Below are 21,252 nucleotides of genomic sequence, written 5' to 3'. Positions count from 1 at the left end.
GTCCAAATCGCAAAACCATGCCGCCTCTGGAGAGCAACAAGAGTTCAGTCATCGTTGGCTCCCCGACAAGAATGAAGCATCATTTTCTCCCTGCTCATCGGTATTTTCCATCCAAGCCTGAGACTGAGCGGGACCTGCACCTGGGGAAGCTTTTTAAACTGTTTCACATGTTCATAAAAAAAAAAAAAAGAAGAAAAAAAAAGAAAGAAAGACAGACGCTGATGTCTGCATCACTCATTTGACATGATGTGGGTCCCTGGGGCAAAGTTGCATAATGTTTAGCACAACAAAAGACAGTCTATGTGTGTTATGTAATCCAACCAGGTCACTGGGTGGGATAAGTTATAAGCCCCGTGTGAAGGGCGCAAGTTTTCCCACAACCTAACTGTAACCCAACACAGGCCTACTGATAGTAACAGTCCAACTGGTTAATAAGTGACTTCAACTCAGACCTTAGTGTACAACGCCGACCCCACAACAAACCGGGGAAAACCTTCAAACTTGATTGAGTCGCGAGTGGGTTTTCGGGATTGTTCCGTTTGTACGTGGTGGTCTATACAAAAGTTCGCGAAAGGCAAGCTAAGTCATTGTTGAGTGATAACATACGTTCATCATGCTGAGAGTTCTTAAAGTGCTATATCACCAGCGAATCAATAGCGCCTATGTGGCAGGAAACCAATCGTTACTTTAGAGCTAATCAATGAAAACCCAATGGGACTGGTGACACTCGTCGAAAGCCACACATACATCGCGCTGTAGATAAATTAACCAATGGCCGACTCGCTTCCCTTATGGCCGACTCGCTCACCTCATTTAACAGTCAGGCCCAATTCTGACCTTGATAGTCACGGCATTAGATTGCGGCGCAATCTCTCCAAAGCGGTCTTCACACGCGAACTCCAGAGAATGTGCGGAAAAATTGGGTCCCGACATTTTCTGCAGTTTGCCGTTCACATATGAAGAACGCAGCGGGAGAATTGTGCGAGCAATTCCCGACGAGGGGTGGCGCCTGCTTGGAGTTTCCTGCCGTATATTCTCGAAGGGGCCAACTCTGATGATTTCCGGAAATTTTACACGGGGGCCGGCAAGAAAGGGAAATTGCCCTATGCAACCTCATCGGACATTTGCCTTCTCACACATGAGCCCCTCCGGAAGAGTTCCGGGAAGATGTCCGGACATCAGTGAATGTCTGAAAGCAGCATTACAGTGCGTGACACCACCACCATGGGATAAATGGCGCCATGATAAAGTAGAATTCATATTGTTTCCACGGTAGAAACACGTAGAATTAATATCAGTGCCACTATGTTGTTGTATAACTTTAGCTCCCCCAGCGTCTGCGGCTGCAGCAGATCCCTACACTCTACTCTCAGCAAAGCTCCATGGCTACAAGGCACCGAGTGAAATGAAGCGAAGCCGAAGAAGATTTGATGACTGATGCCAATTCAGTAAAATGATATCAACCGCCTTCGCTAATTACAAGACTCCTCACAACTGGAACAGCCCCAGGTCGATAACCGACGTCAGTGCGGACCCGACCTGCCCCACAGGGCAGCACGTGTGGACAAAAAGGCTTTGGGGTCTGCGTCGAAAACACAAACCATAAGCTTTGTTTTTATGTAAAGTGACTCTCTGATAAGGAAATGCAACATAATCAAATAAGGCACTGTCAACATTGGCATGGAGATTGCGAACAGTAGAAAAACAAGCAGTGTTTTGCCACAAAGAATCTGCAATAAGGCTGAAATAATACGATTCCGCTAAGCAGCTTCACTGGGATCACCATGACTTCCACACACTAATAAACAACATCGCAGCCATACAGCAGGCCTCTAATCCAGTTTTCATAACAGACTTTCTTTTATATCTGTATTTCCTTGCTCTCATTAATCACGAGAGTCTCTAACAGGTGCAGAGAACAGGGATCATGATCCGCATCGCGACTTCGGCTTTTCACTCAACAACAAATTGGGGAGCAAACGTATGCACACAAACACCAATGAATAATTTGGTGGGGCTTAATTAATACATGTTTCTATTCTTGCACCACAGGAAAATAACTGAATCATTTTCGACGGCAAATAAACACCTTTAAGCCTTCACCATGTGTTTGTTTTTTGCCGTTCATACAGAGAGCCTCGCTCCACTTGCCAAGGGTGCAATAATAGTGAAACCAGAACTTGTGAGAAAACCTTGAGAAAACTACGATAATAACCAAAAATCCAGCTTTAGTGCAGAGCATAACAGCATGTCACGTGGCTCGCTTCATATAATTTGGTAAGAACAGGCCTAGGGGGAAGAAGCCCAATATTGTATTACTTGTATTGGAAAATATATATATATATATAATATTTCATCCCAACCTAAGCTGTCAGCTTGGGAAAGCTTTCCAGACTCGGCCGCTATCAGGTGCAGTGACGCCAGCTCCAAGGAGACTTTTTCCAACACAGCATGCAAATGTAAAAGACTGTGAAAGTAATCACAGCCTCTTCACATTTTGTAAATATGAAAAATTCTGCTTACATTAAGAAGATTGCCCACGCGACCGAGCGGAAACAAACAATTGGCCTTTGGCCTTGTGGGACGGCTGCTGTGGTTTCGTTGGCGTTCATTGTTGGGGTAACTGTTTCAGGTGATATCTTATCACCGCCGGTTTGCACACTGACCTGATGAAAGAACCTCCTGGTGGTTGACAGAGATAAAGGGCCGGGACATAATAGTGAATGAGGAAATCATTTAGTAGTGGTAGAGTCCGTTCTACTGCACCCCGCCAGCAGATCCATGTTCCACGAGTGGAGCTTTTTTTCTTTTCTAGCGTAAGTTTTACCCCAGCAGTGTGAATTCTTGTCGGGCATTTAACTTAATTGGAAGATTTGCCAAGCTGAGGGGATTTTTTTTCCCCTGGCATCACCATCCAGCTACTCTTTTGGCCCTTAAAAGTAATGCCCAGAATAATGGCCCGACGTGCATTAAGCCAGCGAGCACCTCTTTAGTTTAGGCCGTGTTAGGAGCTGCCGTTTGAAGCTCAGCTGTCGAACCCTTCCACAGCTGGGGGGCACGCTATTATGGGAGGACTGGGGGATGCCTGTAGGTATGTCCACCGCTGCCGGGCCCACCACAAAAGGCTCTTTCTTATAGAGTTTAAGGGGCTTTGGGAACAGTGGAGCGCGATGGAAGGGGAAGGGGTTGTTAACATTTAAAGGAAACGTTTAAACGTTTGGGGTCCACAGGCTTCAAACCTTTTCCTGCCCAGAGATGGACGAGAAGATCGATGCCCCTCTCGTATGGGTTAAAGGCCGGGACAAAGTGGGGATCCTGTTTAATCGAAGTCAGAGGCTGCATCTATCGAGGCTGTGACACAGCGAGCACAAAGACTGTACTCTATCTTGGCAAGTATAGGACAGAGAGGGAGGAGGTTAAATCAGTCGCATCTTCCTTTGCCATTCACACATGTTCTTTTCTCCAGTACTCTCTTCTTCCCTTCTCTCTCTGGGCAGTAATGAGAGGCATGTGGGGCCGAGCGGAGAGCATTCTCATTAAAATAACACATCCCTCAGGCTAACACGCACAGCAAAGGTGTTACAGGATGGAGCCGGGCACCGGGTGCTTCCGAATGCTAATCGCCCTGATGCAACTGATCCCGCAAAGTGTTTCGACGAGCGATTTATTCCAGCGAACGCCGAAGGAGTCTCTGTCCAAACACTTGAGCAGTACCGAAAGCTCTGCAAATAGAGACTGTGTCTAAAAGTGCCCCCTCGCCCCAACTCATCTGCAAGGTCAAATGCAACACATTTGTCTTCAGTGAGGGTAAACAGCAAAATCTGGACTAATAATTGTTGACCACGTGGGAACATCTGTTTCTGGAGTTTGGCGAAACACAATACATATTGTTAAGTGTCCTATCTTCAGAGTGGAACTGAATGGGCATTACAGCTGCTGTCTGCTCATACAATACAAAACAGATTTGACCAACAATGACTTCATCATTGCACTCAGCAGCCAGTGTGCGTGTGTGTGTGTCTGTCACTGGAACATTTTTATAGGACTAGCAAACTGTTGCTGCATCAGCACCACATAAACCGCTCAGTGGCAGCGCAGCAGACTCAGTATCGTGCATGTGGGCCGAGACTAATATTTTTCACTACTGTTGAATCAAACTCAAGCGGCAGTTGGCAATGATACTCCCCCTTTGTCGTGTAAAATGTATAAAATGTGCCGGGGGGGGGGGGGGGGGGGGGGGGGGGGGGGAACATAAAAATAGGATAAATCAAAGCAATTTATTGTTCTTGAGAATAATAAGCGTTGTCTTTTCCTGCTCAGCTGGGCAGCTGGATTACATTCACCACACATTATTTTAGGGAGCCAGCGTTGAGACAGAGGGGCTTTGAAAGGCCTGCCAGGAGCTCTTCAAAGAGAGGGGGGGGACGGGACGTTTCTGGTGCCTGTGCAGCTTCCGCTTTGGGTTCGGACGCAAGCGCGGCCTGTCGAACGGCGACTGCGAGGCTGAAACAATGCCGCTTCACTACCTGAATGAAGATTGGTGTCATTCACCAGCGGACCCTGCCCTCGATAAAAGTGCCAGATTTACAATCAAAACTCCTTTTCAAGCAATGCATTTCCGATTTCCGACAGAAGTAAACGCAAGCAGACTTATCATTTCTTGCTGCCAACCTTCAATTTTGCCTACCATATGGGCAGCTGTCGGATTTCATCGGCTGTGACAGGCCAATTAAGCCGACGCTAACTCTCCGCATGACTTTTCAATATCTCCAGCTGATTTCTGTCCAAAAGGGAAACCTAGTAAAAAATGAGTCTCGAATGAATACATCAAGCTGAAAGGCTGCGACTGAGCCAATCATTGACTGAATATAACATGTCATCGGGTCCGGGAAGTGAAGCCAATGCAGAAGAGCCTAAAACCCTTGTTCTCTTAGATGACCAGCTGGGCGGCGACTCCACTGGTTGCAAGAAGAGGCCAGTTTCTATTAAAATGATTCTACTCCTTACTTGATGTGTCAGTAAACATTTTCCTAAGGAGTCGATGTTCTCGAACGCTCCTTTCAAATCTTCTTCAGTACAGCATGGTGTTCATTTTGGGCCCATTTAGAGTTATTATAGTCGATAAAGCACGGTATGCATTGGAGCTTGGACACAGCGGGATTGACAGTGCTGTCCAACAGGTGCGTGGTTGCAGGTGTACTGTAGGTGGCCGAGCGCTCAGTCAGGCCCGACCCCCGCTCCTCCAGACATGGTTACTAATGTCCCAACACACCAAGATGGCACCTGTGGTTGACGTCACGGTGGGTTGCCATCCTCACCAAGTCGTATTGGCATGGGGATGTTTGGCTGACATACTTTTTGTCTTTTCAAACTGTGCGCGGACAGTTTCAACGTTTCAAAGAGAAAAGAGGCTTCGATGATGAGGACTAACTGATGCCTTTGGCAAACGCAATGGGAACGTTGGCCACGGTTGCTGGAGCGTAAATTTTTCCTAAATCCAATAGAGCGCTGGACAGAGCCGCGGACTGTGAAGCCTGAACACTCACAGCGTCCACGTTCGCACAGTGGAGAAACACGCCTGTGCTAGCCACGAACAGGGCTTTCTTTTCCTTTCTTTTTTAACATAACCTTCAACAAAATAAAGATTCAACTTTGGTATGTGTCTTTATCTGCCATTTATTCCCGGAGTCCTTTAAAATGATTATCTGCACTGAAAACTGATCCTCGGTGACATCATCCCCCTGTTCAATGACGTTACACCGCTAACGTTCCTCTGACACACACACACACACACACACACTTTCCACTTCCACAAAAAGCACTTAACACTGCAGCGCAGGCTGAGTCATTAAAAAAAGAAAAGTACCAAGTACACAAGGTGTGTTTCACTCCCTCAGGCGCACACTGATTACACACTCGGCACTAATGCAAAGATTATCCACACTCTATCCAATTTCCTCTTATACATGTGTATGTGTGCGTGTCCCGCCTGTAAACCACAGACCGCACACAGAATGACATCACCCTGCAGTGATTAGCCTGTTAGCTCAACGTGAAGCACAACAGATGGCCGCAGGGCGTCATTCAGCAAGGCTGGTTTATAATTCTTATCAAAGATGAAGGAGAAAAATAAACAACAGATATGGATAGGAAGAGGAAGAGGGGGGGGGCTGAAGAACAACGACCTCTAACTGACTTTAAGTTCCTTTGATCGGAAGTGGTGAATTCATCGTTGCGGCCTCTCTCTCTATATGATAAAAGACAGGTGTATTAAGTGCTCTGTAATGTGGATAGGAGGGTCATTTCTCTGGACTGGATACAAGCCAAGGTCCTCCCAGACTGTGATGACAGACGTAATGGGCACTGGGGTTTCGCATGAGTTTACACACACACACACACACGCGCACGCACGTACGCAAACACACACACACTGCACGTCTTGCAGTCTCGCTCACGTCGCTGCAAATTAGGTGATCGTGCGCAAAGGACGGCGAGGCCTCGTCTCTTCTGTCCGGCCCCTGAACCTGCGGACCCGCAGTGACAGAGGTCCCCTTTTCGGCGTCTCAGGCCATTGGCTGCCCGGAATCTGGCGATTCTGCAGTGTGACAGGCCCATAACGGCCTCTGTGAATGCGCCCGGCCATCCTGAGCCGCGGATAAGATCGTGGAAGTGTTTTCATGATCTGGCCAAGTGCCAAGTCTGCCGTTCAACTGTCTCCAACTGGGCAACGTCAACACTGCCGCGGAGAGACTTCAAATGAGGTGTTTTTCAGTCGTTCCCTTTTTAACGGGCCGGCTCTAAATGACATCATTTCTCGATTACCTCCATTAGTGTCCTCGGGGTATCTTTCCATGTTCCAAAGCAAAGTGCCGCAAAGTCGACACCTTTGTGATTTTTTACCAAACTTGGTCAATGTTTTTGTTCATCACAGAAAAAAAATAAGATAAAGTTACAAGCTGTTACATGGCTGCTCATCAGTGCTCTCCTCATGAACTCTCTGAACGTACAAACTGTACACTCTGGAAAGTCTGCGCTCAGGGAATTCTTCCGGAGGGGCTGCGTGCGAGCAAATGTGGCTCCCGACATTTCCCGAGCCTCCTGTGGCACCATTGCCACATTGGAAATAGAGCAGGGAAATCTTCGGGAAGATTCACAGGGCCGCCCCTCGCCCGAATGCTCCGTCTGATACTTTTCAATATCCTGCTGAGTTCTTCATATGTGAACGGCAGAAAACGGAGAATTGGGTCCGGACATTTTCTCGACCGCGTTACTGAAGATAGCTTGTGTGTATTTCCAAACACATCCACCGCAGAGACCTTTTGCCTCGAGCGGTCATAGTGTGAACAGACAAATCAAAACAGGTTTTCAATAATCTTATATCATCTATGTTGACCGCACCTCTGCAGTGTCCATTTGTGGGTAAATTGGGACGGACAGATGAATGGATGGAGGTCAGAGGCAGCTATAACAAAAAAAAAAACATGGGTACCCCTTTAGGGTGGAGGCCCCCTGGGACACCTGGAGGAGACAGCAAAGGGAAGTCCCCAGAGCAGGTGGAGGGAGCGATGGGGGACAATCAGGCAGCGAGGGTACACAGGCAGCTCCAGACGCCTGCCTCTGGGACACAGGTCACAGATGTCTGACCCAGAGCCGCTCCAGCACCTTCTCCTTCTTTCCGTCGCTAGCGTTCTGCTCTCTGCTCTCCTCCTCTTCATCTCCCCCTTTCGCTATACTTTGAAATTTGTTTGGCTTTTATGTCTGTTGTCTGTCTCCCTCCGCTGTGATTGCCGCCCCACCGCCGGTTCCGATTGTCCCTGGCCTGCGTTTGCTCTCCCTCCCCGCGCAGCGAGGGACGGCGTGACCCCGGCCGTCCCCTCTGACGGCAAGCAGCGCTTCGCTCGCCGAGGGCCGCCCACGAATGGCAACGGCAAACAAAGAAGTGCCTCAATTCCCTGCATTCTTCCTTTTCCAGAGCAAATATGCATGTTTGATAAAGGCTTCGGGCGAGAGGAACATGAAGCCGTGGCACTCGCTGCTACAGTCAAAACATAAAGACTCGGCAGAACATTTCGCAGCTGCAGTGAACTGTTGTCGCAAAGACGCTTTCCTGGCAAAAACAAAAGAGCCTGAGTCAGTGGCGAGCTCATCAGTCAGGAGAGGGAGGGAGGTGGCTGAGCTGAACCTGAAACTGTGGCTACATCCAGACTAACACATTTCAAAATGAGCTCTGCATCAGAAGTCGTCTCCGTCCATACTAAGACCCCTGAAAAAATGCATATCGCATGACCATTCATTCACGCCCACCGGGCGCGCGCGTGCCGGTGCGAGCGGGGAGCAGATCGTCTACTCTGCAGCTGGTTGCTTGGTCGCAGACAATACTACAAACTAGAAACAAGCCGTTGTGATGAATAAAGAAGCAGGGATTTTTTTATTCTTGGGCTGAAGACGAGGTGGAACTGCGAGTGACCGGACGCCCTTGCATTTCCCCCATAGTAGTGGATGTGAGAAGGACCAATCAGGAAGCGAATGCGAGTGCCGGCGTCATCGTCCTGCCTTACAAGCAGCCCCAGAGTTTTCAAACTGAATAAAGGGACCAGAAGTCGCTTTCGTTAGGGGCTAGAAATCTCCCGAGTAATGGGAACGGCAGGCGGGAACGTAGCAGCAGTGAAGTGTTTTAAAACCTAAAACATTATAATGTGGATGTGGCCTGTGCAATGCATGCCCAAGTGTCCTCGGACGAGGGGATTAGAGAATAATAGAGAGATAGAAAAGTGATGTAAGAACATAGAAGTGAAAAGCACCGGATAATTATTTTTACAGGATCCAAATCTGTGCTCATCATACCTGAGGTCAACTCAAAGCGGCTGATATCAATATCAGCGTGGTGCAACAGCCGAGCTTCGGGGTGTAGTCGAGCCCCGGCCGTGTCTTTCGCGTGGTACAAAACCATCGTAATTCACTCGTGAAACAACGGGGGAGGACATCTTGCGAAAGGCTACTTCTCTGTCCCGAGTCCTGTGTGCATGTCCGTGCGGTCCCACGGGGGCTGTAACACTATCCTCGGCCGCTCTAGCTGAGCGGTCACCCTCACCTGGAGAGAGCTCGCACTACAAATCAATTCACAGCTGCACAGACCATTAGGCAGTGACCAGGGCCTCTCCGCCACGGACTTAAGATTAATGGAGATACACCCAGTCAGAGGTTCCCAAGGTTTCACACTAAAAAACACCTCAAGCCTTTCCCCAAACTGCCTCTCTGAAATAAGAATTTGCCCTCTTTTCCTTTTAATTATTTGAATAACTGTCATATAATTTTGAGGTTCGGGCAGGTTTGTGAAGGAATGGCGTCTCCTTCACAAACCTGTCCGAACCTCAAAAGAATATGACACAAAAGAAAATCACTATTCCACGATGAAAAGAATCACTTGCTCAAACTATACTTACACAAATCTTTAATAATAATAATAATAATGATACATAATATGAAATATAGTCACAGTCACAAGGGCCATTCCAATACTTCTAATGACTAATTGTAATACTTTAAGTACATTTCCCATACTTACTTCACTTAAGGTAAACTAGTCAATGAAAAACTTTAACTTGTACTTGATGAGGTATTCGGTGCTTTTATTATCTAAATAAAGGATTGGAACACTTCTTCCGCCGATGTTCCATTGCACACTGCATATGTAATTTGTGAAAATGGAAAGCCGGACAGGCAAAGCGACGGCGACCACGGAAGGCAAACGGTCATTTGCTGTCAATACGGTTAGCAATGGGAGCAGGATTTAGGCCCAACCAGTGACCTGCCTTATATTTAGAATGAGTCAACTTCAGTAAAACTAGGTCTGCCGAAAGCAGGATCATACACAAAGACAGGGGAAAGCGTTAGAGCCGCCGGTCGCGCCACGCTCCGGCTACCCGGCTGCAGTGGTGATAATGACCGGTTACCAGTCCGCCAGTCCAAACCAAGAGGAGGGTTTCCATGGTGCTGGTGAAACCAGAACCTCAAACACAGGGAATCTCTGGTCGTGAGTAATACGGCCTCCGAGCAGCTGGAGGATTTGTGAGTGAAAATGCGAAAGCGATTTTCACTGATCTGCATGATGGAAAACAGAATGAACTGTTGTCGTTAAATCTTTATCATCACTCAACCTCTTTATACTGTATATATGTGAGCGGCTCCCGGAGTGAACTCTCCGTCTGTTCACGCCAGTTGTCATGGTCCGTTTTGATCTACTAAAGCAGCGATTCATGAACAAGTCGCCTGAAATTCCAACTATTTGCTGCTTCCAGCTTCTTAAATGTGAGGATTCTTTGTTTTGTCAGAGGCTCTTTGGTCAAAACAAGCTTTCTGAACGTGCTATTTTTACATTTTTGATGTCAGATTTAGCAAAACAAGTTATGTCGTATTTCGCTGGTGAACTCAGAATATTTATTTTTGTGCTGTTCATACAGCCATAGTACAGCCTTAAGAGTCTTCAATGAATAAGCCTCTTCAATAAACAGGTTGATGGTTAAAGGAAATGAGAATCAGTTGTAGCCCTTCTTTGACATTTATAGTCTCTTTGCAGCTTTTTCCACATTGTAATATGAACTGGGAGCCGACTGGACCATGAAAGCAAACTATGACTTTCAGCCGTGTCACAAACACAATGTGCAGTTGAGTGCTATCTCATTCATACATCTTAAAACCTTTTCCATGACCCAAGCGAAAACTGATAATAGCTTATCGCACATTACACCCAGACTGCCTATTGCGGCAGGTCAACATTATCATACAGCTGTGAGGCCCGAGGCCCAGGGTGACGGCGGCTCCAGCTTCGATCAATATTCGAGCACGTCCGATGCTGCAGTTGCCAGTAAAGAGAAAGGGTGGGTGGGAGGAAGGTAAACAGGAGACGCTGACGCTGACTCCAGAGACATAAACTGAAGTGAATGTTGAACACGACCGGCGGAGTTTAATGGGCCTGCAGCTGCTCGGGGACGAGATAAAGTGCCGGAGGCCATGCAGCTGCAAAACCCACCGTCCGTCTGCCGAGCGTTCCCCCGAGGCTGACCCCCAGCTCGCCACAAAAGAGCAAAACCCACTTCTTTCTCCTCATTTCACCCGACAGGAGGGTCCACCTACCCCCCCCCACCCCCCTCGCTCTGCCCCTCCGCGAGTCATTCACTTCCCCAGATGTCTCTTTCTTTGTAGGGGAGGGCGCGTTCCACACAAGCCTACACTCAGCTCTCTATTGAACGAGGGAACAAGTGTAAAGGCTGCAGGCTTTGTTACTGCCGGGACCCCACCCTGCCGGCTTCCTAGTAAACAGCGGGGTTGGAGAGCAGGAAGATGTACCCCCAGGAGGGGCCCATCTCTGAGAACCACAGGGGGGGGGGGATAGGCAAGCGAAGAATAACAGTAGAGGAGAGAGAAGGGTGATTAGCTCCAGTGCTGCCTAATCTAATCAGCATGCGTGACTACTCCACAGCGTAGCATGGCAGCAAGGGGGGGGGGGCTGCATAGAGACCTCGACAAACATTGCCAAGTACCATTCGGAGGGCTAGAGGATCGGAGGAGTTGAATCGGCTGGAACAGGAGGTCACAGGGGAGAGGTCATCACCGCAGAGGCTACTGGACATTGTCACATGGACGTGACGTGGGGGGCCGGGCCTCGTCTTGCCCTCTGACAAAGTTGTACGACAACCAGAACTTGCGGAAGGGGGCCATGAAAGACCGGTGACGCTGTTCCCAAAAAGCTGACGCACCGAGGTAAATCCGCCAGGCAGATTAGGGCTTGGGGTTCGGCGGCTAGCCTGATCAAAAGGCTACGACTTCGGCAAACTTGGTCAAATAAAAAAAACACACTGTATATAGACGAGGGTCTCTGATGAAGACCTGTCCTGAGACAGACACTTCTTACCGTGGCCGTATGTACGGTGAGGAGCGTTAAGTAGAGCTCTCGATCCACTGCACGCGCTACTGCCCGATCGGCTAACTAGGGGGACTATTGTGAAAGGCCGCTGGGAAAACCAGAGAGAACCATGCTGAACAGAGAATCATAATGCCGACACATCTGAGAAGTAACATGTGGAAATAATAGTTATGGGTAAAGATGGTGACGCTGTTTACGGACTCGGTTTATTCAAAGTTTTGAAGAAGCAGGGAATGCATCTGTTTCTCTTCCTTTAATTCACTCTGGATCACTCACTTTAGAAGCTTGGAATGGAAAGCCCTCTTAATGTAATGGGACCCACTTAAGAATCGTCTCAATTGCTAAGACTTGTCTTCCCAGCATTACGTCAATTTTACAGCCAACTAAACAATCTTCGGGGTAACAAGGGGTGTATGAAAATAAAAAATAAAAATTCTTTGTGATGTGTTGGTTTTATTAAGAGAACTTCCTGGATGCTCCCGTTGAAACTTTTATTGACCACACTCGCAGAGAGAGATGGGGGAAAAATGTGGGGTTAAACAGTGACTGTAGAGGGGGGGGGGAGAAATGCTGATTGTCAAAAACAGATGTTGCTGCTCCGTGTGCAAGTGCAACGGTTACAGTAGCCTGAAGAAAAATGTGGTACAAATAAGCCTGTCTTGTTACCGGGGCCGTCTACAGTGGAGGATATCCACAGTGAGGCTCTGCTGCGATAAACTGTTTTCCAGATGTTGGCCGCAGCCGGCCGGAGTCATCTGGTTCGACCTCTGACCCAGGGGCAGCAGTTCAATCAGTGGATTTCACACTCCGGTCATGGCGACACTGTGGACCGGGCTTTGGTTTCAAGCACACACTGATAGAGACCAGGTCTGATTTCCATCAGCAGACCACTCGGCGATATTTACCCTCACGGACGCATAAAAGTGAAGTGTTTATTTAGGATCCGAATGCGTGGAGAGGATGTAGATCAAATACGCCAGTTCAACAAAAAAAAAAAAAGAGTCGTCATTCCAGTATAAATATGCTGACCAGTCCCATAAACTACAGCCGGGATGCTGGATTAATGACAAAAGCACTGCCATCAAAGCTCAGAGAAGAAACGAAAGGCAGATGATGTGAACGGCATGAATGGGTTAGCAGTTAAACTTTATATATTTATTTCTTTTTTTTGCATTAAAAGTATCGCCAGCTGCATCGTCTGCACCAGGGCAGAAAGGGTGACATGCAAGATCCTTTTTTTTTTCCGAGCTTTGAAATTTTACCATTCTGTTTAGGGAATTGAGAGGGGGGAAAAAAAGAAAAGCAAAAAAACATTAAAGAAGGTTTCCAAAGCATCTGTGCTGCCAAGCTGCCAAGGGAGAGAGGCTCAAGTATTTTTTGCTTTTCCTGCGGCCTAAACGGAGGGAAGGAGCGTTCTGCGGGGTCGTTATGAATGAAGCCCAGGCTTTTATAACGGGCCCAACACGGAACCCTGAGGGACCACGTGCACTGGCACATTAGCTCAAACCACTGGCAAACCCTGACGGTGGATGCCAACCAACCCAACCAACCTACCAACCAACCGCCATATTCAATGCTAGTTACTCATTCAGTGATGACGTGAGCATCATTAAAACTTCTGAAGGCCATTTGCTCGCATTTAAAAAAAGGAGAAAAAACATGACAGAGATTCAAGCTTATTATAGAATATAGACTCATAGCAGAGAGCGTATAGTGGTTGCACTGCTGTAACCCCCCAGGTGGAAACAGAAGTGACAACAATCGACTGAACTACAAAAATGTAGCACATTCAGACTGATAAATGTTAAACTCCAAAGACCTGAGGGGACACCAGCGTTAACCTACGAGCAGAGAGCGAAACATCTGCGTGGAAAAAGACAGATCACATGGCTCTGATCTTTTCCTACCACAATAAATCAGTGGCTGAGGTTTGGAACAACAGCACTACATCTCTCATGAACACTGTCCATTAAAACGCAGCAATAAAGCATCACACATGGAAAAAGCATGCCTGCTGGGAAAAAGACGTGGAGAAAAGGCAAAGTAGGGCTTTTTCCTCATGATGCGAAAAAACACGACACTCTGGTTGACTCTGGTTACACAGGGGTCCAAAGCCTTCATATACAGATATGGAAGGTCTCTGGCCCTCAGGAGGCCATTATCTTCCACACACACACACACACACACACACCGGTGTACAGGTGGGACCAGTTCTCCCGTTTACTGTTGAAACACAACACGGGAACCAAGACAAGAATCTGTGCCGCACTTTGTCAAGACCACCGACTGGCTTTCTCCTGACCTCACAACGGCAGGGCAACCTTAGACCTGCGATGTATTCGGTGACATGAAATCGGCAGGTGTTCTGGGGTTAATGATGCCTTCGATGGGGCTTTCTTTTTCTTTTTTCTTTTTCTTTTGTGGGGCCAAGAAAAAGCAGCCAATCGTGGAATGGCCAGAAAATCACAAAGTCACAAGCAATTCTGGGGATCTGATAGTAAACCAAATATCTCGTGTTTCTTTGGGGTCATCTGAAAACACTCAACATGCCCATTTCTATATAAAACAAGAGTTTCAGCGCTCGGCATGAGGGTCTTTTTAAGGGTCTCTTCAATAAGGCGCAGACAATAACAAAGTAGAGATTTAAAAGTAGAGGAAATAGGTATATAGGTTGAATTGTGCGTTAAACAAGTCATTTGCTCAAGTCATTTTTATGCAAAAATCACCCCCCCCCCCCAATAAACTCTTGTTTTAGACACAAACATGCCTTTTGATGACATCCCCACGCGTGCATCACACATGATGCATCTTATATTATGTTGCATCATTGTCACCCGGTTAAAAACTACATCAATGGAGGCATTCGATCCCCCCCCCCCCTCCCTAACAAAAACAAAAAAAGAGGCTCAGTGATGAGTGTCAACACACTGGGCTGGTGGTGTGCTGCATCACTTCCCTGCCACGAGTATTCACTGCGGAGCTCCGAGAGCGACGCGACCACCGCCGCAGGAAAATGCGCAATGGAGCTCGGGCGCGCGCCACGGCGCTCGGCGCGTTGTGCGTCTTTTCCGACGGGACGCGGCGGCGGCGGCCCGGAGGACAGACTCCCTGCGCTACTTTTTTGGGGGGGAAAAAGGGCAACTGGGGTTTCTCTTGTCGGGATCCCTGCTCGTCGGGGAGGCTACTCACGCGGGACTGCTGGCTGCGCTGCCTCCGCTCCACAGAGAGAGAGTTGACGGGACCTCGCTGCGCCTTTCTCTGACGTTTTGTTGCGGGGGGGTGGTGAAAGACGGTGTAAAGCTGTCGGACCCGATCCTGGCTTTGTTGAGTCTTTTTTCTTCTTCTTTTCGTTTTCTCCACCATCACCTCTCAGAGTCTCTTCTTCATCCTCCACGTTGTTTTCTCTCTCTCTCTCTCTCTCTCTCTCTCTCTCTCTCTCCCCCGGACCACAGAAGAATGAATGGGTTGGCTCCGTCCCCCCTCCCTCCCTGCCTCCTCTCCGCCTCTCCCAGACAGACTACTGTTGGGATGGGAGTGACTGCTCCGGCAGCTCCCTCCCCCATCCACCAATCACCGCCAGCACCCATCGCAATGAGTTATTTATCCAATGGACACGATGTGTTGTCGTCACACACTTTATGTGGATGGAGCCAACTGGGTTGTTGCAGTGGATGTGCAATGTGCAGTGGTGGAAGGTTAAGTTAAAAAAAAAAAAAAAATTGAAGTACAAACTTGAGGTACTTGTACTTGGGCTACTTCATACCACTTCCAATATAATGTACTTTATAATCTACATTAATCTAACATCAAGGCTGCTTGAGGATGTGTCTCATGGTGTTTATAGTACCGGATGAGTGCAATATGTGTTTTTTTTATTGCATTAGTGAGATCATTGTTTGAAACTGTGGAGGCACTATCTGTGCAGCACTGAGTCCGAGACAAGTTGCCCTACGGGGACAATAAAGTATATTGTATTGTATCGTATCATTAAAAAAAATGCGGCTATCACAATTAATAAAACAAACAAAATGTTTTTTAATCCAATATTTAATACTATATTAATCATAGGGACAATTTTTCTGCATAATGACATAATTTGACCTTTTTATACTTTCCTGAATCCACTGCTGAAATCTGGGCGGCACAACTCCTAATCACAATTGAGTGCTTTTGCTGTTTTGACAACTTTTATTTCAGCGAAGCGACCGAATAGCTTTCCCACTGCGGGAAATGTGTATTGTCCATTTGCAGATGGAATAAAGAAGCCGCCTGAAGGCATAACTGATTTGTCAGAGCTGAGCGCGGGCCCGCTGAATGGCTCCCATTCAAGCGCCATGGGACTTGCTTTGAAATTTCAAAGCTCTTTGGTGTAGTCAAAGTAGAGCAGTGACTTCTCTAATTATAGATTCACTCTCCTTCATTGGTCACTATGTAATAATTTACCAATACGGGGATAAAAGTACAAAGTAATCAGTCACACTCAATCAGTCAAACTTCATTTGCATATCACTTTTCTAACAGGTAAGCATAATGTAAGTGATTTCCAAATGACCCGACGAGCTGAAAACCAAAATAAAAAGATATGGAAAATATGGAAAGAAATATTCCTAGGATAGGCACATCTCTCATCAACATTCAAATATGCTTCGGTACGCGCACAAGTGAGTGAACAGTGCCAACGTTTAGCCAAAGACTGGTCACATCATTATTGTGGCTTTTACATTCCTCGAGTAAGCTTTAAACAAACGCTTCTCCTGTAACACAACACTGACATATTCTGTGTTGGCAAACAAACAGTTGCCTCTTTCCATTTTGAGCAAACACGTAGCAACATTAGTATGTGTTTTCCGATCTCAATGAGTTTGTTCTTACTCCTGGCTGAACAAAGGTTATAATATCATAGGATAAAGATGTCTAAAAGTTGTAAAGAAGTCATAAAATGCAGTTTAAAATGAGATACCTTTTTTAAAGGTATCTCTCCTATATAGGACTATAGATAGAAATATTGTTCTATAGTGTAGGAATGAATTCACTTTTACAACCAATAACATTAGACAACAATATAATTTGTCATCATATGATACAAATTGTGTCATTATTAAATGACGATATTATAGCATTAAAAAGTTGGAATTGCCAGATTGGGGGATATATAGGGCACGCATAGAGTATGCTATAGCTGCCAACCAACCCCTGAAACTGCACCATAGCATCCTGTATTATTTTCATCCACACATCCACATTTGGGACCCCGACATGTTTAATTCTCCCTGGATCGGAGTCTAACCTTCGTGCGGTGGCTAACAGCTGAGCCACGGGGACACAGCCGACACCAGTCAATGCCGGAGTGCTCACATTCTGAAGGCTTAGTCGGGTCCAACATGTTGGTCTACACGCTGCACGGCAGAAAGAACGTGCTTAGCATTATTTCCGGACATTTGTCTTGTTGTGTGCTCCTACTCCCGGCCAGCAGTCTTCCACTGTTGCCAAAAAAATCCAACAGAAACCCGAGGCACGTGTTTTGCGGAAGAGTGTGAGGCGGTGCGGAAATGCTGCGAAACGGCAACTTCTGTACACATGAACCAGTGTGAACGGTCTATTTTGAGAGTGTTGTGACTGGGGGGGGGAGCAACTGGTGCCGGGCCCTCAGACGTCTTATCTGTGCTCCTCGGTCGGTCAAACGAGACTTGAATGGCGTGAAAACACAAGGGGAGTCGCATGACTTTGGTTGGGGAGTGTCCGGCTGAACTGACTGCAGTTATCGACGTTAACTACAGCCCTGATGTTATCCATCCACTTCCTCACTGCAGGGATCATTGTTACGCCGAGTGACCTTTGGTTTGATAGTCAGACTGAAAGAACAATCGTCTGCAGTAGAAAATACTCCAGTCACCTCTTGCACACGACTGATTACTACAATAAATGTTGTTTGAGCTCCAAGCTCCGAACTGTTGTATGCATATTTTTTTTTTTCCCGAGACTTAAAGAGATGCATAGGCCTTTAATGAAAAAGGGCACGACAGCGAGTTGGGATCAGATCACTTTACATGTGAATGGACTGTGTTCGATTTTTTATCCTCTGCACTGTCCCATTGTATTGTTGTTCGATAGTTACATATTCATGGGTGTATGTTTTCACTGCCGCTTTTTGTGGTTGAAAAATGAGAAGTCAGAGTTATAGCCGAGTTTAAGCTTAAAAAAAAAAAAAAAAAAAGAGGTTAAAATGAAAAATGAATGCAAAGAAAGTCAGTGCAAGAAATGAACCAAAAATGTTTCATTCTCCAATCACTGATTGCACTTTTACTTCAGTGGAAGTCAGAAACCGTCTGCCACCCACGACTAGATGAGCACGATTATTGTAACAATTGAGCTCCTGTGTAATGATGGCTCTGCGTAGTAACTCCTCAGCCTCATTAAAAGCCGGTGGTCTCCCTGCACTGTGAGGGACTGTTGTGGTTTTCTATTTTTTTTTTGTTTGTTAGGCGTGATGAGCCCCCCGCCCCCTTCCAGGCTCAAGGTTCAACACATTCCTGGCTGCACTGGTCAATATGATTTTAATCTGTTTTCACAGGCAGGGCGGCACAGACAGACAAGACACAATCTTTGTTTGGAATTCCAGGCCCTTCTTCGCCCGCGAGAGACCTTCGGTTTCTCCTTGCGGACATGCCACAGAGGAGCGGTGGCGTGCATTTTTGTGTCCCGTCATGCGCTCACCATCAAAACGCCTGTGCCTGTATTCATCAAACTCAATTAATTTCGTCTACAGGGATTACAACAAAAGGAAAACAAGAAATACTGTCTGAACAGTACGACACTGCTGACGGTTAGGATGACGGTGTCCAAGTGTCAGATATATTCTTGTTGTTGGTTTGCACAATAAATCTGATGGATAAAAAAAGAAATAAGACAAATTTGCGTAATAAACATAAAATGTTCATATTCAAATAACAGACTCTCTATTCTCAATCATAGTAATTCAGCTAATCGATTATCATTATCACCATCACACAGAAACTCTGTTTTCTTTACACTGAAGACCTTGAGGATCCACTGAACAGACCCTCTGCAGCTCCAAGAGCCTCGTCAAAAATAAGTTTGACGGGTTTGTTTTTAATTCTGGCGTTTGTGCGTAAAAGTGAAGTGATTTTTACTTGTGTCTCTCATTAAACCCCCACGTTTTACTATGACTTTACTGTGACTGGCGTGAGCGTCATATCTTTACAGTGTCACATCTTTCAGGAGGCCATACAGCACTTCTCTCACAGCTGAAAAAACAAACCGTGGGGGCCGTAGGCGACGTCAGGGCCGCTGGGTGTTTGTCACTCTCCGCGAGGCCGACTTCACAGGGCAGTCAACGTGCGGGATCAAGTGTGAAAGACACACCGAGACCACTTTGAAAAAGCCTGAGGAGGAGATGAGTTGTGACACCGCCAAGGTTGGCTGCTCATAATGACAAGGAGTGGGGGGGGCTGGGTGGTAGCTCACCACAAACTGGGCATGCGAAGCAGAGCAACTTGCAGGCCTCGGTTTAAGGTGAATGGCAAGAACTGGCAGCATCTAATTACATGAGCCATCCCATCATCCTGAAACGCAGAGTTCTGATTGCAGAGTAAACTAACACACTAAGCGAGTGACAAATTTATGGCTTCAGCAGTGTAAGAAGTTTCTCTCGGAGAAACACTAAATAATCATGTGGTCTGCTCGCAGGCATCCATTACCAAAATCCCAGTTCAAATTCAATTGAACAGCTGCTTGTGTAGAAAAATATCTTTCCCCCCCCCCCCCCTGAGCACATACAAACTTGTGAACAAGCTCATACTGTCACTTCATGGAAAAGTAGAAACCATATGTACGCAGAAAATAAACAATTTATAAAAAATAAAAAAATTGGTAGATTAGGTTTTTAAATTTTGAGCAAGTAACTGGCATGACTCAGTAGAGTTGGGCGGCCATATGGCAGGACTGTTTCAAATTAATAATTCAGTGACATACGACCTCAAAATTCCACTCATAAATTAAACATCAAAGTTCATTCTGGGCCTTACAATGGCAGCTTTACAAAACAATCCCGGCACCAATCCAAGGCTTTCAGTCGTATCTGTTAAGATTTTCATGTTGAGCAGTGTTGATACTGTTATGGCTGAATTCATAACAGCTACTGAGCTCACAGGTTCATTGAATCCCTCTCCAAGACAGCTGAGCAAAGTCAGCCTCACGATGAAGACTGTGTGATGCGGCTGAAAGCCGTTTCCGACCATCCTTATAGGAACAGTTAAACAATTTGGGAAATAAGAAGCTTTCGATGTGAAGGAATATCAACATTTTTCATGTCGATCTCAAAAAATTCCTCTCCCAGCCCCTCTGAAGCTCATTAATGCTATATCATTTAAAATATGTGAAAATGATTGTGGTTGTAAATTTTCTTGCAAAATGATTTCTTGACCAGATGCGGTGGCTGACTTTGAATGTAAATAACTCCTATAAAAAAACCTAATTGTTGCTTTTACACTTCTCCTCTTGCAATGATTAAACAAACACAATATACTTTGGTAATCAGTGAACTTTAGGGGTGTTTATGGACAGTTGTTTTTTTTTCCTTTTGGACAGAGCCCAGTCTCTTATCAAACCGTTTCCTGGCCACAACCTTAAATTGAATTTGTGAAGGAATTACGAATAAAACAAAAAAACATTACACATTTCTTTTTTAAAACAGTATAAACTGTAATAATAAACCTTATCCAGCATCAAATAGTTTGAGAGCTCAATCTACCAGTATGAAGGAAAACAGATTTTTTTTTTAATATTGAGTGTAGAGATACGACATTTATAATCTCATTTTACTTTCAGCAAAAAATTGAACAAGCAAATTTCCCCAAAATGTTGAACTATTCCTTTAAGCATCCATCGCTCACTGTATTTGAAGTTTGGTTGTGAAAGGCAGCAGTCACACTGCTAGACTCATTACATCCAGCTCACATATTTTATGTTCTACTGTACAAAAAGCAAACACCAGCTCAGACCAGACGACAGCATGAAAAACGACACCAGCTCTCTGGCTTCATTTGGTGAAAGGTCTGACAATTGTGCAAAAACAAAAAAAACTAAAAAGAAAAGAAAACAAGCTTCATTCACATAACTAACCTGCTGATGTCAAACGGCTTTACAGCGCCACTGTCCTCCCCAGTAACCAGCCTTGTTGTTTGCCTCGCTCGGCTGCCAATCAATTCACAGAGGTAGGTCAAGGGTCACGGCCCGCATTAGGACGGTGCCGCCCACTCCCTGCAGGGAGCATATCCTGTGGTAGTCTGCATGCTGCTGCTAGTGGGAGG

General features: G+C 46.2%; 1 protein-coding gene across 2 annotated transcripts in view; it reads right to left on the bottom strand.

Moving 5' to 3' along the window:
• lhfpl2a (LHFPL tetraspan subfamily member 2a) overlaps positions 1-15,370 on the bottom strand; it is a 39,991-nt gene extending 24,621 nt beyond the window's left edge. For both annotated transcript variants that reach the window (XM_035626111.2, XM_035626114.2), the window contains exon 1: positions 15,113-15,370. The gene's annotated coding sequence lies outside the window, so the exon portion shown is untranslated. The remainder of the gene's footprint in view (positions 1-15,112) is intronic.
• Positions 15,371-21,252: the final 5,882 nt, after the last annotated feature.

Source organism: Scophthalmus maximus, chromosome 2 (genome assembly GCF_022379125.1).
Source record: "Scophthalmus maximus strain ysfricsl-2021 chromosome 2, ASM2237912v1, whole genome shotgun sequence".
Taxonomy (NCBI): Eukaryota; Metazoa; Chordata; class Actinopteri; order Pleuronectiformes; family Scophthalmidae; genus Scophthalmus; species Scophthalmus maximus.
Note: the sequence above shows the minus strand (reverse complement) of the source record. Positions and strands in the feature narration are given on the sequence as shown.